Genomic DNA, 26,526 nt, shown 5'->3' on the forward strand with positions numbered 1-26,526 from the left:
AAATAGAGGCTGTCAGGATCAGATCTTCACTTTACGACAAATAGTCGAGAAAGCATGGGAATATAACAGAGATCTGTATTTAAGTTTTGTCAATTTGGAAAATGCATATGACAAGGTGCCAAGAGAGAAGCTGTTCAATATGCTACAGTTATATGGTGTCAATGGGGCATTATATCAAGCAATACTTAGTCTTTGAGTTGTACAGGAAGATGGTTTAATGTTAAATCTGGTGTGAGACAGATTCATTCAGTTTATTTCCCTTTTTATATATGGGTACTATGAGAGCTCTACTCCAATCATCATTAATTCGTCCCTCTGTCCAGGCTTTCTGAACTATACAGTGCAGCCACTGTAAGACTCTTATACCACCATACGTCAGCATTTCTGGTCGAATATCCCCTCTCTTATTCATTATTTATATGGATCACATTATGAAGGAAAGTGGTATTAAACATGATATCAAAATTGGATATGTTAATGTCAGCTCTTTGCTGTATGCTGATGATGTTATACTTCTAAATAAATCTGCTACAAGTCTGCAAGATTCTCTGACTAAATTGAATAGCTGTTGTAATAGATATGGTATGAAGGTCAGCAATAAAAAGACAAAGACAATGAAAATAGGCAGAATCATTGAAAATGTCAACTGTGTTGTGAATGAAGAACCTGTGGAACAAGTGAAACATTTCAGCTACTTAGGCACGATTTTTACTGAAGATGGTAAATTAAATATAGAAATAGACAACAGAATCAGCAAAGCTGGTATGGTAGGAAGTCAATTGAATAAATTCACATGGAATAGGGGAGAAATTAGTCGGAAGACTAAATTAACTGTATACAAGACAGTGTTCAAACCAGTTTTAACTTATGGATCTGAGAGCTGGGTCAGAAGTAGAACACTTGACCAAAGACTAGAGACCGCAGATATGAGAGTCCTGAGAAAGATTATAGGCATGAACAGATGGCATCAGTAGCAATATCATATTAAAAACGAGGATATTAGGAAAGAACTTGACATTGTCAACATCCAGGAATGCGTTAGCAGAGCTAATCTCAGGTGGTATGGTCACTTAAACAGAATGGGCGAAGAAAGATTAGCAAAACAAGTGTTCTCTGCCAGGTTGGCAGCAAAACGACCCAGAGGAAGACCAAGATATAGGTGGATTGATACGGTACAAAGTGCCTTTAGACGATAAAAATATAAGATCTGATGATATTGGAGTCTTGACAGGTAACAGACTGATTTGGAGGAAAATTGTAGATAGGAAGTTAGTAATGATGTAAATTTTTTGTGTAGTACTATCATATCCTGTACACCCCCTTGAGGGTACATGGCAGGAATTTGATGATGATGATGATGAAGTAACTTGAAATCTTTTCTTCGGATATTGTTAAATGTTCTGTTATAACAGAAATAATTTCCTTGACGTTTTTATTAATTTATCTACTGTATTTTTTTCTGATATGCAGTTTTTCCAAAGAGATAGTTTTTTCTGTAAAGCTGACAATTTGACAGTGGATGTCAAAATATTTTCATTTTTCCCTTGGATTAACGCTATTTAAATAATTAAAAATATCAGCTAAATATGCCATTTTAGCACACCAAATATCATCTTTACATTCATTTTGAAAAAAGGCCAATAAGCCATTCTTAAGTTCTAAAATTCAAAATAGCAGTCTACCCCTGGATAGCCATTTTATTTCAGTGTGTAAAAGCAAAGTTCATACTTGGCTTCCATAGATATGCAAGGTTTTTTAAAAAGGCGTGCTTTTAAAAGGTCTTGACTTGATGTAATTTACCATATTTACAACTTGGTCAGTACAGGTTTTAATATTGCCGGTAATGTTTTTGAAACTAGGGATTCTCTGTGCAAAAACAGTGTGTAGATATATATAATATATCCTGCAAAAACATGACCTATAAACGACATTCTATTGGTTTAGAAGTCAACGCCCATAGCAGTCTTCAGTTGTTAGGATCAGAGTAGCCCATTACACTCAGAACTGTGTCAAGTGACATCTTTCACAGGCAGAACACTTGTAACTAGTTCACGGAACACAAGTGTTCCGGGGAACACCGGTTAAGAACCACTGATTTAGAGTATATTAAGATGAAATGGGTAAGAATAATACTGGAGTGGAGAAATTACTAAATAAAATAAGTTACAAATATGATTCATCATATAATTCGCTTTTATAGTATGTTCAAAAATTGACTGTAAATTAGAAATTCTGAAAGTAAAAAATTTTGGCATGCAGTTACCAGACATATATACACACAGCTTGCTTGCAGCAATATATCCAAGAATTTTGCTAGCATGAAATGTCCTGTTCTCACTCCATACACAAAATGGAAAACAACTCCAAAACTCCTGCTTTTATGTTTGTGCTCATTTGCATATACTGCTGACAGCACCACTCATTTGTATATGATAACCAGATCAGTGTCATTTTTCACATAATGTACCTGCAAAAGGTACATTATGTGAACCACTGGTTTTCAGTTGTTTTTTCCCCCTTCCTTCCCGAATTATCGTGATCTTTCACGTTGTTCCTTAATTTATGGAAACCAATGTATTCCAATGTTATGCAATCATTGGCAAATTGGTTTTATTAACTTTAGTCCAGAAATATGAACCAGTAACTAAAAAAAAAAAAAAAAAAAAAAAAAAAAAAAAAAAAAAAAAAGTATGTGTCAACAAAAAGATTTTAACAAAGAAGTAGCCAGGATCTTTCTTTTTACCTTTATCTATATTTTAAGGATGTGCAGGATATTTCATGATTTTTTAAATTAATTTAAAATTAATTTAAAAAATTTAATTAATTTTTTTTAAATTAATTTTAAAAAAATTTAGAGCACAGTAATGAAAGATGTGAACAGAAAGAAAGGCCTTTCTTTTTAAGGCTGCTTTAAGAGCAATGCAAAAATGACAAATATGTTTTTTTAAAGAAAAGGCCGATTTCATGAGTTGAGGCCTAAATGCTGTAAGGACATGTTGGAGGTTTAATGGAATAGTTACAGCACTAGGAAAGGATTAATACTAGTTTTAATGATTCCAATAGTTTGTCTCAGTCACTGAGATGTAGCAAGTCCTCCACAGTGTTTAAGCTCCACTGTAAACTTGCTACCCTTATCCATTCTATCAAAGATTAGCTCCCTCAGTGCCTGGATATAAAGTAACATTTAAACGCGTAGATAGACTTATGTGTTCGTCACACATGTTGAATTGGATTTAAACGGTACTGATGCAAACACAGACTAATAAGAAAATAACTATTTATTAACTTAAAAGCTAATATTTTGCTGGTATTATATCCAGCATCTTCAGAGCACACAAAGTTTGTTACAAATGCGAGACAACCACAATTCGGTGTAACAGTGGGGCTAGTATAAGTAATTGCAGCGTGCAGCACAAGACTAAAGTACTAATACAACGCCATCTAAAAAAAAAAAAAAAGTAGTCCAAAGTTTTGAAAAAAATATAGTAGGCCAGTAATATAGTCTTGTGTTGCATGCTGCAATTGCTTATACTAGCCCCATTGTTATACCGAATTGTGGTTGTCTTGCATTTGTAACAAACTTTGTGTGCTCTGAAGATGCTGGATATAATACCAGCGAAATATTAGCTTTTGAGTTTACCGTTTAAATCCAATTCAACATACAAAGTAACATGTTCCTGCAAGCTGGCTTACTTTGGACAGACAGGTAGATCAGCAACCATCCATTTAGAAGAACATGAATCATACATCTGCAATCATGACTATAGTCGATCTGGCCTTGCAGACCATGTTTTGGATATGGTCTGCAACAACAGGATCTCCTGGAGAAAAACCACCATGCTTTACCATAGTAAATTCAAAAAAGAAAGACTGTTTTTAGAATCTGCAGCGGCACTCAGAAATCAACCAAATTTAAATAAATATGGTTGCATAAAACTTCCAAAATTCGGGAAACATTAATTATCAGAGATCCCATGTTAATTCCTAGACCATCTACTAACACCCATTGAGGGAGTGCCACTTAGATAGGACTTTAGAGTCACAGCGTGTTTTACTTAGTATTGTGTTGGATTTGATACAAATTACAAATAACTCTTGTGTGTTACAAGAGTTATTTGTAATCCCTGAAGATGTCTCAGTGACTGGGAAGAAAGATTGAAGCATTAAAATTAGTTTAAATCCTTTCATAGTGCTGTAAATATTTCATTAAACTTCTAACATGATGAAAAAGGTTGATTTACTTAACCAGATTGAATTGTGAGCCAGTTATCTGATAATTTCATATCCAGAAGAATAAGAGATAATTGTACTTTGAATTGCTGGCAAAATTCTTCTTCTGCCACTAACACAAATCACACACAAAAAGAACTGAGAATTAAGAAGGCCCCCCCTCCCACTTCCTCAAAGAGAAAATTAATTAATTTAGTAGATTCTGTAACTGAAGTAAATGTAGGACTGAAATTTACCTTTATCCTTTCCTAGCATAAACATTTACTTCAACAGCTGTCTCATTCTCTAAAAATCACGGCATTAATTTCTTTTAAGGATATGAAAGGAAATGTTTTTCCCAACCATTCAGCTATTAACTCTGTCATCATCATGTATTCATTTATAAATAGGGAAATATACACAGAAATATTCATATAACAAAAACTCATGGAGAGATAGTCTATTAGATGAAAGTGAGCCAACTGCTCTGTTTTGTGCCAAATAGAATGTCAGATGGTTCGTGAGCCTCATCTTCAAAACGGGGTTTGCTTATGTATTGCCAAAACTGTTTTCTCGGGCTTTCTCTGTGTCCATTAGCTGACCTGAAGAGAGAAAAAACACTGAACATGGTGGAGGTGGGTGTCTCAACCATCTCAGTTGATTTTTTTTAATTGTTTTTATTAGGAGTCTTTATTGTCTTTCTTGAAGAATGACAGTATTAGGAATGTGATTTTTTTACATGTATCCTAGTATTGTTCAAAGGCATGTTGTCCCAAAGCTATTGATGATATTAACTGATTGCCCAGACATGAAACATCACTACTCAGTGAGCAATTAACCTTCTCATGCATGAATTTCTGCCATCTTGGCTACACAGTACAAATTAAAAGCAATTTATGACTGTGGAAGTCGCATTCTTAGCCACTAGGTAACACCACTATGCAGAGGAAACCCACTAGGGTGGACTGCATGCATCAGAGGTTACAAAACATGTCTCATGGAGCTGTGAAGTAAACCAATAGTAGCTGTCCACCACAGTGGACATGTGCATGAGAGGGTTAACTCAGTACAAATATGAAATCCATCTGATCTTAGAATACCGTTTTCATGTTTGGGAGAGTTCACAAAAAATCTCCCTAAAAATTATTGATGCTGAAAGAGGAGAGTGATCCAGATGCTATCACACAGATGATCTATTTAGTTATGGCTTTTCTACAGCAACATCCTGAGCTGCTGGAACTGGAGTAGTGGTGGCTGCCCAACATCCTTTTTACAGTTCAATTGCAAACCTGCCACATCTGTTTCATATCTTCTTCTTTCATCCTATATTCCTCTCTGGAATAGTTCTCCTTGTGAAGCATCCCCCAACTATAACTTTTAGTTTTTAAAGAAAAATATCAACAAGTTCCTTCTCTCATAAGCTTTATCTATACGACACTAATGTGCCACAGATTCTGCAGCACATTTTATATCAATCTTATGTAAGATTGATATAAAAAGATTATTTCAATATTTCTGATAGAGAGAAGTTTGTGTATAAACTTTATTTTGGAGGGAAAACAAAAATTGCCTGGGACTTTTCCAAGTATTTTGCATCAGTCAAAGTATTTTAGGAAGACATATCTATGTAAAAATGATCTAATGGAAAAGAATAGCAGCTATCAGAATTCAGGGCTGAAATATATATTCACTTCATAATAATAATAACCAGTTTCCATATATTTTTTGAGGAAAATCACTTATAATACTTATTTTTGCACTACTATTATTATTTGAGCGAATAACAAGTGGTGTAATGCTTCTAAACTTCTCAAATGACATGCTGAGAAACACTTGAATGGATTAACTATTAGAGATTTCTCAACCATCTCAGCTGATTAAAAACAACTGCTTATTTTGACATTTGACTCAATTTTCAATTTATATATTTGAATATTTTAACTTGATGCAATTTAATTTCATTTAACCTTTAATAGATTTAGTTTAATCCTTTATCCCAGTGAGAGCAAACAAAGTTTGCGCCTGAAAATATCTTCAGGACTAAATATAGTGTTGTACTATCTTATCCAGTAAGTAGTGCAACACCAAGGCAACTCGTGGCAAAGGTGGAGCAAGCTACCAGGCACTTCTAACCCAGTATCTCCCATAATGCAAAACACATTTCCTATGTGGATATGTATACTGTTATGCATTAAAGGGATTGGCCATCTACCCAGACTAGTTTCGACCTTTATTGAGGTCTCTTCAGTGGGAGCCAGGCCCAGAGCTGGAGATACCTGGTATCTCCTATAGTATATTAAACTAAATCTATTATAGTCTAACCTAGTGATAAATAAATTTTTCATCATTTAACCTTTGTTTACAGAGATATAAAAATGAATACTACTTTTGAAGAATGTATATGTTGCAAATATATTATCTGGACATCAGTGTTTCATGAATCCATTAGCCCATTTCTTCAGAAGAGTGCATCTATGACAGCAATTCTGGCTGCTGTCATAGATGCACTCTCCTGCTGAGAGAAAATAATAAAACCAATAATGTTGATAAAATGCCACAATAGACATTTTATCAACATTTTGGTGCATTTCTCCACCAAAATGCTACTTAGGTCAGTTCTGAAAGTGAAATTAGACCCTGTTGTACTTGGTATCCACTAGCATAATATGATTAGATTAACTCAGTTGGACGGCCATTTGCACTTCCATTTTCACAAACAATTTCATCACAACTTTTTCAGTCTTAAATAGTGCATTATTCCATTTCCTGTATTATACACAAATACAATAATTCATTCAGCATGCATAAGTTGCCTTTATATCTTTCTCGTACCATGCGTTTTGCACACTGGTATTTTATTTATTTATTATTATTTTTAAATGTGCATCCCATCCACAAACACCTATTAGCCTACAGTACATTTGTATTAGTGCCATGGATGGGCTAAGAGTGAGATGATCTGGAAACCCTGCTCCAGAGCTCAAACATGGAACTTTTTCAAGCCTCCAATAAGCAGGGTGGTTGCACATTAAACAATGAAAGTCATCCCAACTAAATACATTCACAAAGCATCCATGCCTACAGGTGTGAAAAACCCACAGCCTCTTGGTTGAAGAGTGGATATGCAAACCACTTGGCCAACTAGGACAGCAAACAAAGAACAGATTCAATTTTTGCCACAGTATACTTTTACAATGGTATACACAATATAATTTTTTATATTATACTGTATTAATTAAGAATAATATATTAACACAGCAAAACACTGTATAACCAACAGGAAAGATTAAAAAATTAACAAATAACACTTGCCAATTATACACTGGCAAGTGTTATTTGGTTTTAAAGCAAAAATATACCTTTCCACAACCACTGAAAATTACACCAAATAAATTAAACAATTGCTAGGTTAATGCATATTCACTGTGTTTTTTTATTTTTTTCACATTATTATCTGTGAAAAAGAAAATTATTCATTATTTTGTCTTTAGAGCAGGGTTTCCAGATATTTTATATACAGGGTGTTTCAAATTCCCTATTCAGAGCAATCTGTAGAGTAGAGTGAACCAGTAAAGAAATACCCTCAAACTTGGTGGGTACCCTAACCAGGTCAGGGGGAAGAGATTGTGATGATAAAAAAAAAATAAGTTCAAAAATGGCCAATAGGGGAAAATGATATTGTAAATGAGAGAAAAATACATTAATGTGAATTGGGTGGTATGTGATTATGAAATAATTTGAAGTCAATGACAAATGAAGTTATTTTATGATATTTATTTTGCCCATTTCATAAAATAATGTGATACCAAAAGCATATTACATAGAGCTGACAGGCTATAAGGAGATCTGGATGATCAATAGAGGTGACGTTCAATGTGTTGGCTTTTGCACAGGACCAATAGTTGATACTGCCATTCAGGTTGCAGAATGAGACTGATCTGTCAAAAGGTTTTGCACATGATATGCAATTTTTGTCTTTTAAATCTGCCAGGTGAGGCACTTTGCCCCAATACACCATGCTTTTGAGGTAACCCCAAAGCAAAGTTACAGGTGTTAAGGTCTGGTGAATGTGATGGCCATTCATAGAAAATGAGCAACCGATTACTCCATCCTCTGTGAAATGTTGATGCACTAATTGTTGAACTTCATATCCTATGTGGGGAGGTACTACATCTTGTATCATCACTGTTGTGTTCAGGCACCCTCTTTGATGTAGTTGTGGGATGATGAAACTGCTCAACATGTACCAATAACATACAACTATGACTGTGCAGGTCACAGGTTTGGTTATTCAGTGGATTTCTTAATGGCCCAATAACGAACTTGGATGTAAATCCTACCCATATTGTAATATTTAGCAAATGTAAGGGAATTTATTGAAATACACAGGGATTCTATATAGCCCAGATGTAGCAGATTTGTGTATTTACTGTTCCATGTGTTTAATTGTGGATCCAGTGAATTTATAAGATTTTGTTAATGCTATAGCTAATTTTTACCTTGTACAACTACCAGTGTTGAAGCAAATATGTTAACTAATATATTTAGTGTGTTTATCAGCTTATAAAGAATATTTTTCTTCACATATCATATAAGTGATAAAAGAACATTTATTATTACTTGTTTTTTTATTACTGATGCATGATCATTTTTACTTTAACACTTTTAATGTGTCTTAAATCACTTTTTATGAAAAAAAATGTAACAATTTCTTTTGGCCATTAAAAACATTCAGTATTATAAAATTTCTCAATAAAATAAAACAATTAGGTTTTACTCAAAAGATTAATTCCACTAGTGTGGTTCTGAAACATCGTCTGAATGAGAGTCAGTGACATCATATGAATGGTGGCAGGACAACTGGATGACAGCCAACTAGGCAATATTTATGTGTCCTTTGACTTTATTACACATAAAATAAAATTCTCCTAATGAATAAAGATAAAATCATTATAAAATGTCCAGGTTAGGTCAATGTTTAAGAAGACTTTCTTGCATACAAAATGAAATATATGATAAAAAAAAAGATTAAGTAATTGTAATATGTCTGGGTTAGGTCTAAGTTTAAAAAATATTAATAACCACACATAAAATGAAACAAAACTTTTTATGAAGACAGCACAAAATTGTATACCCCAAACTTTTTAGTTATAACAGAATCTGTTGGAAGTTTTTCACTTGGTTATACTATAAATTAAATACTTGGTTTAATCCTTTATCCAAGTGTAAGTAAACAGAGTTTGCATCTGAAGAATTTTCAGAACTAGGGCAACATGTATATAGAGGCTAATGACTTCACATCACTTGCCTTAGTATCTCATAATGCAAAGCACATATCCTTTCAGACATGTATAATGCTATGCATTATGGGAGGGTCTACCCAGACTGGTTTTGACTTTTATTGAGGTCTCATCAGTGGGAACCAGAGACCAAGAGGTGATACTAAGGTTGAAGTAATGCAGAAGTCATATTTTCATATACGAGTAGCCAAAAGGTGTCGCACCTTATTAAAATACTCTGGATTAGAGATAGTTGTTGGAAGCTTTTCACTTGGTTATACTATAAATTAAAGATACCAAACAAGGATGAGTGCTTTGCATTGTAGGATACTAAGACAAGTGATGTAGAGTCATTAGCTTCTATATACGAGGGTGGTCTGAAAAGTTCTTGGCCTAACAATGAGAAGAATTTATAATTTCGAAATTATTTTTATTTTTCAACATAATCTCCCTTAAGACTAATACAGTTATTCCAGCGATGCTCCAGACCAATTATCCTGTCCCTGTAGTGGTTCTCAGTAAGATCTGCAAAATACCCCTCTACAGCTGCATTGTAACTGCAATCACCTATTGAATCGAAGAAAAACGCTGACCAGCAAGGAAAAGTTCTAGTTTTGGGAAGAGATAGAAGTCAGAGGGAGCCAAATCTGTGGAATAGAGTGGATGTTCCAACAATTCATAGTGCAGATCCCTTAATTTTCCCATTGTCAAAACACCTTTGTGGGCAGATGCATTGTCCTGATGAAAGATTTTTTTCTTCTGCAAACTGGGTCTTTTCTCATAAATTTTTTCGTCGTCTGGTTAAAACAGAGGTGGGGAACCCCTTGCCGGCGGGCGAAATTTCGCCCGCGAGTCTATTTCAATTTGCCCCTTTGCTGATGTACTCGTATGTACATGTAAATAAAATTTTATAATAATTTAAATAATTAAATATACAAAATCAAAAATAACTATATTACATAAAATATGATCGTCATACATCTGGCAACCATCAAATCAAGAACAGCCATTAAAATGAAAAGAAATCAGGAGCATTTCTCGAGGGCAAAGTTCAGACTTTCTCTGATTGGTTGCTTCCCAATTACCACCATGACATTTTCCTGCGTGTCAAAACATACTGACTTTTGACTTTGTTTTTCTCATGCAGTACTGTGAGTGCTTTGTAATTAACCAGTTGACAACTTTATTCAATTTATGTTTTTAAATGACAAGTTGTAGTGAAAAGCGTAAAAGAAGTGGTGAATGTGCTCTGTTTTGTGAAAATGGACAGAATTATACTTCTTTATTGAAATTAATGACAAGTGCATTTGTCTTATTTGTAACGAACATGTTTAGTTTACAAAAAATATAATCTTGAACGACAGTATTTGAGTAAGCATAAGAAATATGAAAATTTAAAAGGATCAGAATGTTTAGACAAGATAGTGACTTTGAAAGAAAATATAATCAAAATCCAATCTCTTTTTAAAAAGCTTATTCATGAAAGACCATCTGTAACTCAAGCTAGTTATGCATTGTGTGAACAAACTGCTAAAAAACTTAAAACCCATAATGAAGGCGAGTTTGTGAAAGATTGCATCCTTACTGCTGTCGAGATTTTATGTCTAGAAAAACTGAGGTTTCTTTAAAAATATTAGCCTATCAAGAAGAACTGTTTTTGATCATATTAAAGATATCGCTCATGACATCCAAACTTCTTTGAAAGTAGATTCAGCAGAATTTGTGTTTTACTCATTAGCCATCGATGAGACCACTGATTTGTCAAATACTGTACAAATGGCTATATTTATATGGGGAATAACTACAATGAAGGGGACAACTAAAGGCAAAGATTTATTTGAAATGGTCAATTCAGCATTAAATGATTTTGATTTACCGTATGAAAAACTGAGTGGTCTTGCTACAGATGATGCTCCATCCATGGTAGGTTGTGAAAAAGGGCTCGTGGCTCTGATTAAGAATGAATTTAAGAAATGTCAATTGAACCGAAATACTTTAATTGTGTCCCACTGCTTCATTCATATGGAAAATCTATGTGCAAAGTCACTCAAGATGAACAGCGTCATGAATGTAGTAACAAATGGCATTAATTTGATAAAAAGTAAAAGGTTGAACAACAGGGAATCAAAGAATTTTTGCAAAATCTTGAAGCCGAATATGGGGACTTATTTGTACCATTGTGAAGTCAGGTGGCTAAGTAGAGTTCAAATGCTCAAGCGATTTTATGAACTTAAAGACAAAGTGAAAATTTTCTTGGACATTAAAGGTGTCCCCATTAAAGAATTGGAGGATGAAAAGTTTCAAACTGATTTAGCATTTTTAGTAGACATAACTAGTCATCTGAATAATCTAACTTTGAAATTACAAGGCCACAATCAGCTAATGACTTCTTTGCTTACTCATATCAAAAGCTTTGAATCGATGCTTCAATTATTTTTTACCCAACTGAAAAAAAAACCGCTTTACACATTTTCCAAAATTAAGAGAACACAATCCAAAATCAACAAATGAGTATGTTGATGAGTGTCAAAGTTTTTGAATCAATTTCAAAGGAGATTTGAAGATTTAAAAAAAATCAAAGAATTGAGTTACAAATATTTGAAACACCTTTTGATATCAAAATATAGTAATCTGCCTATATTGGACTTGTACAAATCTATTGATTCTGAGAAATTCCCTTCTTTAAAAAATAAGCCTTGAAAATAGCTTCTCAGTTTTCTACTACTTATTAATGCGAGCAATTTTTTTCAAAATTAAGTCTGGCAAAAAATCGCCTTCATACAAGATTCACTAACGAAAATCTCGCCAATGAACTATGAGTAGCCGTCTCATCAAGGGCAGTTAATATTTCTAAGCTTTCACAAAAAAAGCAGTTTCAGCCTTCTCACTAAAAAGTTTAAGATTAAAGGTAGGTTAATTAACTTTGATGAAATATTTATTATGCTATTATTGCTTTAATAAAGTTCTCAGTTAAAATAAAATAAATATAATTTTTTAAATAAATTAAATATAGCCTTTGCTTGATTGTTATAATTATATGTCTACACAATTGTAATTAAAAGATACCATATCAGATGAGAATGTTGCACATTTACTTATTGAGATATATATTGCACACTACATACACTATATATAAGAGTTAAAATTTGCCAGTCACCCGAGGAAGTTTTTAAATTAGCAATTTTCGCCCTTGATATTAAAAAGGTTCCCCATCCCTGGGTTAAAAGATCGGAATAATATTTCCTGGTTATTGTTTTACCCTTTTCAAGATAATTAATAAACAAAATGCCTTTAGCATCCCCAAACACCGATGCCATGACCTTTCTTGCTGATGGAACCGACTTTGTCTTCTTTGGTGCTGAACAACTTCTTCCACTGTTTTGATGGTGGGCAGTGGATAATTTGGATTCTGGTGTGTAATGGTGAATCCAAGTCTCATCCACAGTAATAAATTGATGCACAAAATCAATTTTAATCTTGTTAAAATGCTCCAAGCACTGTTCAGAGATTTTCATGCGAGTGTGTTTGATCTGCTGTGAGTAAGCATTTGCAATTCTTCATGCAAAATATATCCTACACGTTCTTTTGAAATGCCTATAGTCTCAGCAGTTTCACACACTCCGATTTGCCAGTCATCCAATACCATATCATGTACTGATGAATGATTTCTGGTGTTGTTACACTTTTTGGACGTCCAAGTGGATCAAGGCTGGTACAGCTACGTTTAAACTGAGCAGTCCATTTCTTAATTGTCGAAAACAAAGGAGTAGAGTGCCCATAAACTTTTATGAACTTCGAATGAATTTCTTTTGGCGTTAAACCTTCTTTTACAAATAATTTTTTAACCGCACGATACTCAATTTTATCCATTTCAAGGGATACAGACACAACACTTTGACTTCTGACATATACAGCTGTATAAAAAATGTTTTTTATACAGCTGTATAAAAAACTACTTGATAGAATGACTTGCAATTTCACATGGATGCTTATGACAGATGTACCAACTTAGAAAATAAAATCTTGTCGATAGTGTTGCCATCTATGGTCGAGGCTGAGAACTTTTCAGACAACCCTCGTACAAGTTGCCTCAGTCCTGAAAATATGTCAGGCGCAAACTTTGCTTACACTTGGATAAACGATTAAACCAAGTATATAATTTCTCGGTATCTTTAATTTATAACAGAATCTGACCGCTGTCTTTAAATTCTTGATACCATGCAACCCCCCCCTTCTTTATTTGTTCATTTCTTGTTATGGTCTTCTTGAATAGGTTCTGAATTTTGATTCTGAATAACACAGTGGAAGGTTGTACCAACCTTCTACTGTGTTATTAGATCTGGTTCATCTGCATTGTTGTTTCATACAGATTCCACATTTTAATTAGGTATCATAGTGAAAGTTCTTATCTTTTATCATGTGCAAAGCATCCATATATATAAGTTTTATCTACATAATCTGCACCATCCTCAAGTTTTATAAAATTGTCAGTGTTTTCATTATTCAGCTGGTCCCACAAAAGTACAACAAATAGTTTCACATCACTAAAAGGGATGATGATGTTGATTTATGGTTTTAATGGTGTAAGGACAGCAAAGGTCACACTGCACCATATCAAAGGTTATAACAGAACAGAAGGCAAAACAATCAAAAACATCCATACTCACAGCAGGATTTGAATCCATGACCCGTTGGTTGAAGAACAGGTACGCTAACCACTTGGCCAACGAGGCTGGCTCACTGAAAGGAACAAAAGCATGTCCCTTTCATGACATGCATGGCACTCAGCGTTGACTGCTTAACTGAACTGTTGTCTTCCTCTGAAGTCCAGCTTCTTGAACTTTCCAGTATATTTACTGCCCCAAATGAAAAAAGGTACAGACATATTTGGGTGTGTGGAAACACATTATGACAAGTGTCTATAGTTGTTTTTTCCAAATCCATTATACACTGCTTGGAAACAAGTCAACAGACACCATGATGTGATGAACAAACAGTCACAGTGCCCACTTTAATAAGATGTAGGACCTGCTTTCACTGTGATGACTGCAGCAATCCTAAGGGGCATACTTTCAACAAGCGTATAGTAGTGATCAATGGAAATTTTGGACCATTCTTTCTGTAGGCATGTAATGAGGGCCTGGACTGTTGTGCAACAGCCATCCCTTGACCTCACCCAATGCTCCACTTCATCCCATAGATGTTCAATATGTGCAAAGCATCCATATATATAAGTTTTATCTACATAATCTCCACCATCCTCAAGTTTTATAAAATTGTCAATGTTTTCATTATTCAGCTATAGGGTAGAGATCAGGTTTTTGTGGAGACCAGTCAAGTATGGAATTGACTAGCCTCCACAAACCATGCAGCTACCACAGCAGCCTTATGACATGGTGCATTCTCTTGCTAAAGAGACACTGGTCAGTTCTATAGAAACACCACAAAGTAGGAAGCATTGATTCATTGAAGCAAAGATACCTCTCGGAGTTCAATGTTCGTGGCACCACAAACAGAGGTCAGAAGCCAAACCAGATCATACCATCACACCCACACCTCTGAATTTCACAGATGTGGTTACTCACTCTGGTAAGTGACGTTCCCCGGGATTTGCCAAACCGATCCATCTGCTTGGCAGAGGGTGTAATGTGATTCGTCACTCCATAACACAGCATTCCAAGCCTCCATATCCAATTGTACACACTCTTTGTACCACCAAAGATGACGCTGCATCTTTGGTGGTACAAAGATGCATCTTTGAACCATCTTTGGTTCAGGTAATGTGGGGCCTGCATATTGCGATGTCCTACGATGGAAACTCCATGTTGTTAGTCTCGGTTCTGAATATTTTTGTGCAGATTCGTGTTACAGTCAATGTTCAGAATTTCATGACCGAAGGATAATTTCAAGATATTATCCTCCGTAGCACCCTACAATTATGTACGGTGAGTGTGTTCAGTCATTTACTGTGGGTAGCACTTGTGACTCCCTGTGTTTCCATATCAGTATGATATCACTGTTGACCTGGGATGGCCTAATTTGTCAACAATTTGCCAAAATGGTATCCTATTACAATGCCTCATCCAAACTCTGTCAGGATAGCAAAGTCAGCCATTTCTACAAACGCGTGACTCCATGGCATGATGCACCTTGCTCATGGGGATGTCTGTTCACTTCTTTACAAGCGCTATAACTGATGATGGTCATCTTTGTAAATTTGGAATTTACATTTTTCTTGGTGTTTCTTGAAGCCTTTGTAAAATGTCACAAGTAATCTCATCCTCGGCATTCATGAGTTGCCTTAGTGTGGACTACTTAAAAGACATAGGTGCCACCCAAGTGTCTATATATGTTAAGGCAACTCGTGAATACTGGAGAGCATATTCCCCTAAGCCCTCTGGTCAACTTACCTTATGAAACTTTCATAGTTTCTAATTTAGCTTTGAGATAAGTCTGGATCTAATATCTACTTTGCTTATATAATCTTGCATCACCTTTTGGCTCTTGATTTTAGTAATTACTTTTACGTACTGACTGAGAGTTCACTTATGAAAAATACATTTCTCTGACCTTTCAAGTTCCTTAGTACTGAATGAGAGTTTGGCTTTCTTAAGGTTTCTGCCTTGTCTCTGAAGAGAACCAACCAGTTCAAAACAGCTGTCAGGCCAGTGAAACCTTATCAAAATGGACTAAAAAAAGGCAAATATATATAAACGCTTGGGCAGTGCCTATGTCTTTTAAGTAGTCCATGCTAAGGCAACTCGTGAATGCCAGGGAGTGTATTCCCATAAGCTCTCTGGACAACTTACCTTACAAAACTTTCATAGTTTCTACATTCGGCCTTGAAATAATGCTGGATCTGATATCCACTTTGTTTATATAATTTTGCATAGCCAAACTGAAGCCTTTTGGTTCTTTATTTTAGTAATGACTACTGATTGTTCTCTCTCATTTTTAAAAACTCCTTGCAGTTTAAAGCTTTAATAGAAAATCTAACTCTGCCATCATGGACAGTTTTGATATCACCTCACCTTTCACTAATGTACCTTTGATGCTCTTCAGCTATTAAGCTACATTTCCCCCAACATAACCAAACTATACAGATTCCATATATACAGGTTTATTTGCTATGGAAAGGAAAACTATACAAACAGCTAAAAGGGATTGCTGTTCCCCTCCCCCATCCTCTAGCGAACTTCTATATGGAACATTTTGGAACCCAAACACTCAATACAGCCACACTAAAACCAATAGTTTGGCTGTATTATGTTGATGATGTGTTTGCTGTTTGCCCTCATGGTCCAGACACATTAGATACCTTTTTTTTTTGGCACATCTTAACAGCCAACATCCTAAAATAAACTTCACTATACAGTAGAAAAAAAAAAAGTAATAACAGTCTTCCCTTTTTAGATAAACCAGTGAGATAACTTCCTAATGGTTCATAATTTTTCTCCATCTACAGAATACCTATTCATACTGAAAGGTATTTATATACACATTTACAATTATACCACCACTATATTTCCCAACAGTATGGCATCATTAAAACGTTTAGTCTCTGAGCCAGCGCTATTTTTTTCAAATGGCACGACCCTTGAAACTGACCTCAGGGACCTTTGCAACACCTTTTTAGCCAATGGCTACAACCCATATAAAATAAACAAAATATTACTTGCACCCCCCCCCCCCCCAATCCCTCCTACACCAAACACATAGGATCAGAGCAAATTATTACCATTCCATATGTTAAGGAGACATCAGGAAAAGAAAAAAAAAATCCAAAGTTCTCTGCAAATATAATCTCCATACAACCTTCAAACCTTTCATTCAGCTAGATACCTGAATATGTTCTCCAAAAAAAAAAAAAAAAGACTACATCCTCTTGAACCTCCTGGAATGTTTCTTGTGCCTCTACACTGGACAGACTAGTAGATCAGTTAACATCCACCTTGAACACAAAAATTACATCCAAGGTCATCTTTATGGCAAGTTGGGAATGGCAGACCATGTTATCAGATGGAGTAAAACATCTATATTACGTAGAAGTCATTACATCTGAGAGGTTATTCTTAGAATCAGCACCAGCTATGAAGCACTCTCCCAGCCTCAACAAGTATGGTTGCATCAATTGACCAAAGATCTGGGAGACTATCATTTTAAGGCCTAACAGCCTGACTTCACTAAATAAACTTTGTAGTTATCTGACCCATAGAGGATGCCATGTAAGGATATTAAGATGTCAGTTACAATTTAAATTGTTCCTACAATTTCTTAGTTTAGTGATGTGTGCCTGTCACAATTATCATTATGCTCTGATGATACTTTGTATAACAAAGTATCATCATATATATATATATATATATATATATATATATATATATATATATATATATATATATATATATATATATATATATATTAATAAATAAATAAATATATATATATATATATTTTACTTCTTGGTGTTGTTTATACCTTTATTCATCATTATGAATAATGAATGACACCGAAGCCTTTCTTTCTTTACTGCATTTCCTAGGAAATGAGGTGCTCTAAATATAACCATTCCTAATTCCTCTTTGTTGCCTGTGTATACACACACAGGCATATACTTATAAGTGGTGATGACATTGAGACAGACAAGATATTGACTACTGTTTAATTTCATTCCTGTATATTGTGCTTCATGTCTATTAAATCTACATGAATAATTACTAGCACTTAAGCCTACTTATAGGCCAAGTTGTACTGAACTTAAGTAAAAATCTTTTTTTTAAGTTCTTAGATTTTGATATATGGGTATGTAAAGGGTTTTAACTGGAATGAAATTTCAGCTGTATCTAGATTATCATGTTACTGCATTTTAGCAGTAACGTGATGCAGATTCAGCCAGAGAGACGCGTGGTGAGGTTATCTGCAAGGATAGAAAAATCAGAACTCCACGGTGAACACAGGAAATTAAGGAGGCAGTGAAGAAAAAGAAAGCATATTAAAAGTTCCTGACAAATGAGTCAGCTTGTGCTCTTAGAGAATACAGAGACAAATGTAAGAAAGCTAAACACTGTGTAAAACTAGCTAAACAAAAGTCATGGGGAGACTTTGGTAAGAACACAAAAAATAAATATCAAGAAGCTGGCAAGATATTCTGGAGGTCGTTGAAGAAGTTTAGAAATGGAGAAAAGAGTGCTCTAAAAGGAATTAGAGATGATAAAGGTGACATGAAAACTGGAGGAAAAAAGATACCCTTGAAGTATGGAATAATTACTTCGAAAAGTTGCTAAATGAAACAATCAGTGACAGCACAGTGATAAAAAACACTTAACAAGGATGCAGTCAGGAATACATATCCATACTTGAAGTAGAAAAAGCCATCAAAGGCCTGAAATGTGGAAAGGTAGCAGGAGTAGATGATATATATTCGACCAGAAATGCTGAAGTATGGAGGTATAAAAGTCTTGCAGTGCCTGCACTGCATAGTTCAGAGGGTCTGGACAGAGGGATGAATTCTGGATGATTGGAGTAGAGCTTTCATAGTACCCACATATAAAAAGGGAACTAAAACTGAATATGAGAATTACAGAGGTATTTCTCTACTGAGTGTTCCTGGTAAGATTTATGCAAGTATACTTGAGAAACGGTTGAGAATGATTGTGGAAGAAAAGATTGGTGAAGAACAAGTTAGATTCAAGCCAAATAGAGGCTGTCAGGATCAGATTTTCACTTTACGACAAATAGTTGAGAAATGATGGGAATATAACAAAGATCTGTATTTAAATTTTGTAGATCTGGAAAAGGCATATGACAAGGTGCCAAGAGAGAAGCTATTCAAAACACTATAGTTATATGGTGTCAGTGGGGCATAATATCAAGCAATACTTAGTCTTGATTTGAGTTGTAAGTCAGCAATTAGAATTGAAGGAAGTACAGGAAGGTCGTTTAATGTTAAATCTGGTGTCAGACAAGGATGTACATTATCACCACTGTTATTCATTATCTATATGGATCACATTATGAAGGGAAGGGGTATTAAACCTGATATCAAAATTGGAGATGTTAATCTCAGCTCTTTGCTTTATGCAGATGATGTTACACTTCTAAATAAATCTGCTTCAAGTCTGCAAGATTCCCTGACTAAACTGAATAACTGTTGTAATAGATATGGTATGAAAATCAGCAATAACAAGACAAAGACAATGAAAATAGGCAGAAGCATTGAAAATGGAGAACCTATAGAACAAGTGAAACATTTCAGCTACTTAGGCACGATTTTTAGTGAAGATGGTAAATTAAATATGGAAATAGACAACAGAATCGATAAAGCTGGGAAGTCAACTGAATAAATTTATATCGAATAAGAGAGAAATTAGTCAAAACACTAAATTAGCTGTATACAAGAACAGTGTTCAAACCAATTTAAACTTATAGATCTGAGAGCTGGATCAGAAGTAAAACACTTGACCAAAGACTAGAGACTGCAGATATAAGAGTCCTGAGAAAGATTACGGGCATGAACAGATGGCATCAATGGCAATATCATATTATAAATGAGAATATTAGGAAAGAACATGACATTGTCAGCATCCAGGAATGCATTAGCAGAGCTAACCTCAGGTGGTATGATCACTTAAACAGAATGGGAGAGGAGAGATTAGCAAAACAAGTGTTCTCTGCCAGGTTGGCAAGAAAAAGACCCAGCATTGATAGTAAACTTGAATAATCTAACGATGTTATCAAGGAAATCTACTTGTAAAAGTTGTAGAGCTTCTTGAAAAGGTATATTTATAAACAATGAAACTATTTCAAAGGAAACCATCATTTCAGACTCTTGAAAATGAGGATCTTTAATTTTTTCTTTGAAGTCAAAACTATTTTTGGCATAAGAGGTGGATTTTCCAATAAAGTTTCATAGAAGTCTTGAAAGATATCAACACATCTAAACAATTAATAACATGGGATCCAATTTACCTTAGAAAAGGAAAACAAGAACAGTTTCCCCATTCCTGAACACTCTGTTTACAGGCTAGCCTAAGAGAGCCCTGGCATTCTTAGTTTACAGAAAATCTACACATACAGGTAGATATATTCACCAGCAGTCACCTCTGCCTCCCAACAATATGGGATTATAAAAACCCCATATAACAGGAGAAAAATAATCAGTTCTGATAACAGTGTCCTAACTACTGAACTTGACCATATTCTCAACACTTTCTTAGCCGATGGCTACAATCCCCAAAAATATTAAAATCTTGTAACCACAACCCTCTTTAGAGCAGAGATTACTCAAGATCTATCACCATTCCATATATCTGGGGCACAACCAAAAAATTTACAAAAATCCTAAGGAAATACAACCTTACAGTCACATAAAAAAATTGACATCTCTTATCTGCTCAACCAAAGACCAGGTCCCTTGCAATTGCAAACTGTCCTACTATGATCAAACAAGAGAGCCAATAATCAAAATTTCTGAACACAAGGACTGCATCCAGTTCCACTAGTACAGTCACTCAGGACTTGCTCACCATGCTTTGGACACTCACCACAGGATACCCTGGAAGAAGACCATTCTATTACACTGCAGCAAATACAAATATGAGAGGCTATTTCTCAAATCTGCTTCAACCCTGAAAAACTTCTCAAACTTTAACAGATTTGGGTGCATGAGACTGCCTCATTTTTTGGAAAGCACTCATACTCAGATCTTTAGCCCAATGGCTAAGACCACCCAAACTAACCCACTTGATTGCCTTTTTTCAGCCTCATTTGCATAGTGTTAGTGCCTGCATGCACATATCATTGCTTTTGTGATCCCTGACAGTGGCAATGTAACGTTTCCAAAATATAGGAAAGTATTAATTATAGTTATTACAATTAATATTTTAGTATAAATTATTTTCTGAAAAAGAATAGTTATGAGTAACCAACATATAAGCCTGTCTACCTGAAGGACTCCATGTTTATAATAAATTAAACAGTTGAGATATATATATATATATTTACTGGTAAACAGATTGACTCGGTTTCTAGACATGTTAAATATTATTTAATGACTGAATTCCGAGATAACACAGAAACAAATCTGTCGGAATAACGACTTCGTCAGGTGTGATGTTGGCCGATTGGTAGAGCCTCTGCTACTAATGACTCACGCTAAAAGTGAAGCAAGTTTGAGCGCAGTTAGTAGTTGGGAGGGATTCAATCGTTTGATGCTGTTGGAACACTCTCCCTTGATGAGTCTTTAGACTCTCTGGAGGTGTGCCAACTTTAAAGTTTTAAACAACTTTAACAAGCCAATAAAAACAAAGCCGTAGTTATGTTTGAATTGGAGTCCAAACAGTTTTATTGTTATGTACATGTGAGCGTATAACTTCGCGAGTTCACCAGTACTAAATAGCAGAGCTATGCGAGTCTGGCAGACTATGACTGAGATTGCTGATCATGTGGGAAGTCATTTTTCATTAACAGGCTTATTTTCTTAAAACATAAGTTTTATTCAATTATTCCCAATTTCCTACAATTCAAAGAAACCATAACAACAGAAAGGGCACATAGAATTTACCGGAAAGCAAAACTAGAACTCTTATCGGAAAGGTTTGTTTATCCGAAACACAATTTAACTTCTCTTTTTACAAGAAAATCAACTTTAGAAAGCCGTTTAGAGGTTTCCTTAGACAATGGGTCATGGAATAATATTAAAGAAATAAGCACACGTTTTGCTTCAAGAACACAAAACATCAATAAATCTAAATTTATTAATAAATTCAATTCTCTCAAACTTGCACAGGAACAATCCTCCTCTACTAATCATTCTCATGAGTTCAAAAAAGTAGTGGTAAATAATTCGTCCTATATCCTCAGTCCTGCAGAAGAAAATATCCTTTCAAAAGATCTCAATTTCGTCCTTTCGCCAAAATCAATCCCTAGAGAATTGTTTCTTACTAAAATAGAAAAAGCTGCTTCTCTACTACCAACCATAGACGCGAATTACTTTGCATGAAAGCCATATTTGCAATCAACAAAGCAAATCCCCCCTACAGACATTTCTCTGGATGAAAGACTAGCCATTAAACAACTGAAGAACAAAGACATTATCATCCTCCCAGCTGACAAAGGAAACGCAACCTTAATCTTTAATAAAACAGACTACTGCAATAAAATCTTGGATTTATTAGTCAGATACATACTCTCAACTAGAGCGAGAGACCCGCAAGAGAGATACATAATCGAACCAACAATCTTCTTAAAACAACCACAGAACTACCAAGAAATATCCATCTATCTCTACGTTCTCTTTATCAACTCATGCCCTGATTGGATGGCCTTCCAAAGATACATAAAAAAATATTCCTTTAAGACCCATAGTTGAAAGTATTGACTCTCCTACATAACTTATCAAAATATCTCGCTACCTCCTTGAAAGTCTTCGCAGGGAAATCTTCTTCTTACATCAAATATTCAGCTGACTTTGTTTCCAAAATAAAAAACAAACTCAAGAATTCAGATGTCATGGCAAATTTCGCTGTAGTAGCACTTTTTACTAATGTTCTCACTCTTCTAAGAAACAAGATTTCAAAAAAGATGTTCTCTTTACTCTCACATTGTATTAATTCAGGCTACTTCAAGTTTGAAGACAAGATTTACAAAGAAAATAACGGATTGGCTATGGGTAGTCCACTGTTTCTGATACTAGTTAACATTTTTTTTTTTTTTGAAGATTTCGAAGAAAAAGCCATTTCTTCTGCTACACTGAAACCTAAAATTTGGCTCTGTTATATAGACGATATCTTCCTGATTTGGGAGCACGGCCTGGTTGGCCGAATGGTTAGCGTATCCACTCTCTAGCCAAAAGGCTGAGGGTTCAAATCCCGCTGCGGTTATGGATGTTTGTGATTGTCTGTGAAAATATTAGTGGTGGTGGTAGTGGTAGATGGCGTTGGTGTAGTTCAGTCGTTGTAGAATAGGTGCCCTCTCTTGATGAGTCTTTGGACCCCTGGAGTGTCAAGTAATAATAATAATTTGAACTTTCATCCAGATATCAAGTTTACCGCTGAACTTGAAGTAAATGGTTCTCTGCCCTTTCTAGACATCAAACTTACCAGGTTGTCTGATTCTTTAAAAATCTTAATCTTCAGAAAACCCCCACACACAGATAGATACCTGCATGCATCACCACTATCCAGCACAAAAATTAGGCATCATATCCACTCTTTCTCATCGTGCCAGGTCTGTATTGTCAGACGAAGAAGAGTTCAAAAATGAACTGAAACATCTTAAAAGGACCTTCACAAATAATGGTTACTCTTCAAAAAGTATTAATAAACTACTATACCACCGTCATCAAAACACTGTTAAGGCTTCCACCAACCCCAGAGTTTACATCTCCTTATCTTACATCAATTCTCTCTCCCCTAAACTGGCAAGAATTTTGAAGTTCAATATCAAAACATATTTAATCCACTCTACCTAAACCCCGGTCAATTCTAAGCCATCCCAAAGAAAATCATCACCATCTTCAGTTTCCCAGTGTCTACAGAATCATATGCGACTGTGGGAAACCATATTACGGCCAAACTGAAAAGTCTATCTATCTATCTACATCTCGAAGAACACCAGAGAGGCATCTCATACAATAGAACCAGAGCCAGCATCCTCTCCAGCCACGTCTTTTTCTCAGTTAACTCCACTCATGAAGTTCACCAATATCAAAATAGATTGGAATTCAACATTCATAAATGTTAAAATGAATTAGAACGTCGTATCCTGAAATCAAAAGAAATAATCCTTGACTCTTCCCACATGAACAGCAATCTCAGTTATAGTCTGCCAGACTCACATAGCTCTGCTATTCGGTACTGGCAAACTTATGACATTATACGCTCGCATGTACATAACAACAGAACTGTAGCTCGGACTCCAATTCAAACATGACTACGGTTTTTAATGCTCTGTTGTTGTAATGGTGCAATGTTTTTTACGGTCTTTTAGTTGCTTTTTATGTTATCACACCTGACGAAGTCGGCATTCCGATGAAACTAGTTGTGTGGTTATATTAAATTTACTTGTTTCTCTATTATCTCGGAATTCAGTCATTAAATAATATTTAACATATATATATATATAAATATATATATATATGTTATACCAACGTACTATAATTATTTAAAACAATATGCTTTACTGGATCAAAATAAGGTAACTTGCAGCATGTAAAACAGAAATTAAGCTTTATAATTTTTGAATTGTGAGGCTGGGTAAATCCACAACCCAGTCATTTGGGAGTTTATGTATATAAAGTTTGTTTCCTTCAATAACTTAATTTTCATTTTAAATGGGATTTAATTCAGTGGTGCATAGTAAGAAGTATAAGCATCTCCCCAATCCCTTTTCACACAAGTGAAGTGATCTTGTTCATTGATTTCAAAATAAATATTATTTTAACATTATTTTCATCCTAACTAAATGGATATTAGCAGTTTCAAAACTAATTAAAGTTAATGCTTTTTTTTTCCCCCCGAATTTGACTTAAGAATACCAGTTTGTATTTCCCCTAACCTATTACAAAAACACATGGCCACTTTATATGCACTTCTAACTCCAGTTTACAGCTTAACAGAGTGCCAACTGGAATTTTTATTTGAGTTCATTCAATAAGTGCAACTGAGGATTTCTTCTGTAAATAAAACATCACTACAAAAGTAATTTACTAAAAACTTAACTATTCAAAATGTGAATAATTAAACAAATATGAGAGGGATTTTTCAGCCATGCATTCTGAGGATCTCAATATGCATGGATTCAGAGTGAAAATATTATTTGTTATTTATTAACAAAATAAATATTTCCATTTTATAAGTATGACATGGATTCCAACCCAAAAATCTTTGAAGTGGTCATATGTATGGGGTGATTATAATTAAAGTCAGCATTTTGAAAGGCTGTAACTGGGTAACTACTCAGCGGAACAATTTAATATTTAACATGATGATGGGTGCAGCGATGGAATTTTATTTTGCACAAAAACCAATGTAAGCTAAAAGTTGCCACTGGGGCAATACATGGCACTGCAATACTGTAGTGGGTAATTCAAAACGTCACAAAACGTAGCGTACACAAGGCATGTTGTGTGGTTACACAATGTGTTCGATATGCAGTCCTCCATTGTCTGCAATGTGCTGAAATTGCAAAATTGCATGCTCAACTACAGAATGTAGAGTTTCACTCAAAATATTCTGGATATAACATGTAATGCTGGTCTTAAGGTCCATTAAGTTAGCTATGTGTCCACAATAGATAACTTCTTTGAGATGTCCCCAAAGCCAAAAGTCGCAGGGGTTCAAATCCGGAGAGCACACTGGCCATGCTGTATGAAAATGGCAGCTGATGATTCTGTCCTTGGTAAAATGTTTCTGAAGTAACCAATTGACAGGGGGATGTAAGTAGGGGCACCATCCTGCATAAAAACTATTGAATCCGGACACTGACACTGTTCAAGTGTTGGAGTCACCTGACTGGTTAAGAGAGATGCATATTGTAGAAAACACTAACAGTGCAGGTAATGAGACCAGCATGACCAAGCTCCTCAAAAAAGAAAGGTGGTATAATGAATTCCACTGTAAAATCACACCAAACGGGAACCTTCAGGTAATGAAGTGGAATCTGTTGCATGCATGATATGTGGGTTTGTTTGCAGTTGCCCAAATTCTGCAGTTGTGCATATTCACAGCACCATCCAGATGGAAGTGAGCTTTCCTGAAATTGTTCCATGAGCATTTCAGTTCAGTCCAAGCAAGAAACTACAGGGCAGATATTTCTAGTGCATTCTGGTCAGGATTAAGCAACTGCTGAACATGGGGAAATCTTGCAAGGATAACAGTAGAGAATTTGTCTTATGACTTTGTGAATCATGCTTATTGGTTTGTCTAAAGACAAAGCAATATGCATGGTTTGTCTTTGGACAAACCACTGGTTTGTCAATATGCCATGTGCTGCTGTTTCCTACAACATTTGTCATCCTTTCTTCCTCTAATGCTGTGGC

At 35.1% G+C, this 26,526-nt stretch overlaps 1 protein-coding gene across 4 annotated transcripts in view; it reads right to left on the reverse strand.

Annotated features, from left to right (window-relative positions):
- LOC150100998 (uncharacterized) overlaps positions 1–26,526 on the reverse strand; it is a 402,791-nt gene that overhangs the window by 225,595 nt on the left and 150,670 nt on the right. The gene's annotated exons all lie outside the window — the stretch shown is intronic.

This window comes from Typopeltis vanoorti, chromosome 12 (assembly GCF_054136105.1).
Source record: "Typopeltis vanoorti isolate ZY-2024b chromosome 12, IOZ_Tvanoo_1.0, whole genome shotgun sequence".
NCBI classification, from domain to species: Eukaryota; Metazoa; Arthropoda; class Arachnida; order Uropygi; family Thelyphonidae; genus Typopeltis; species Typopeltis vanoorti.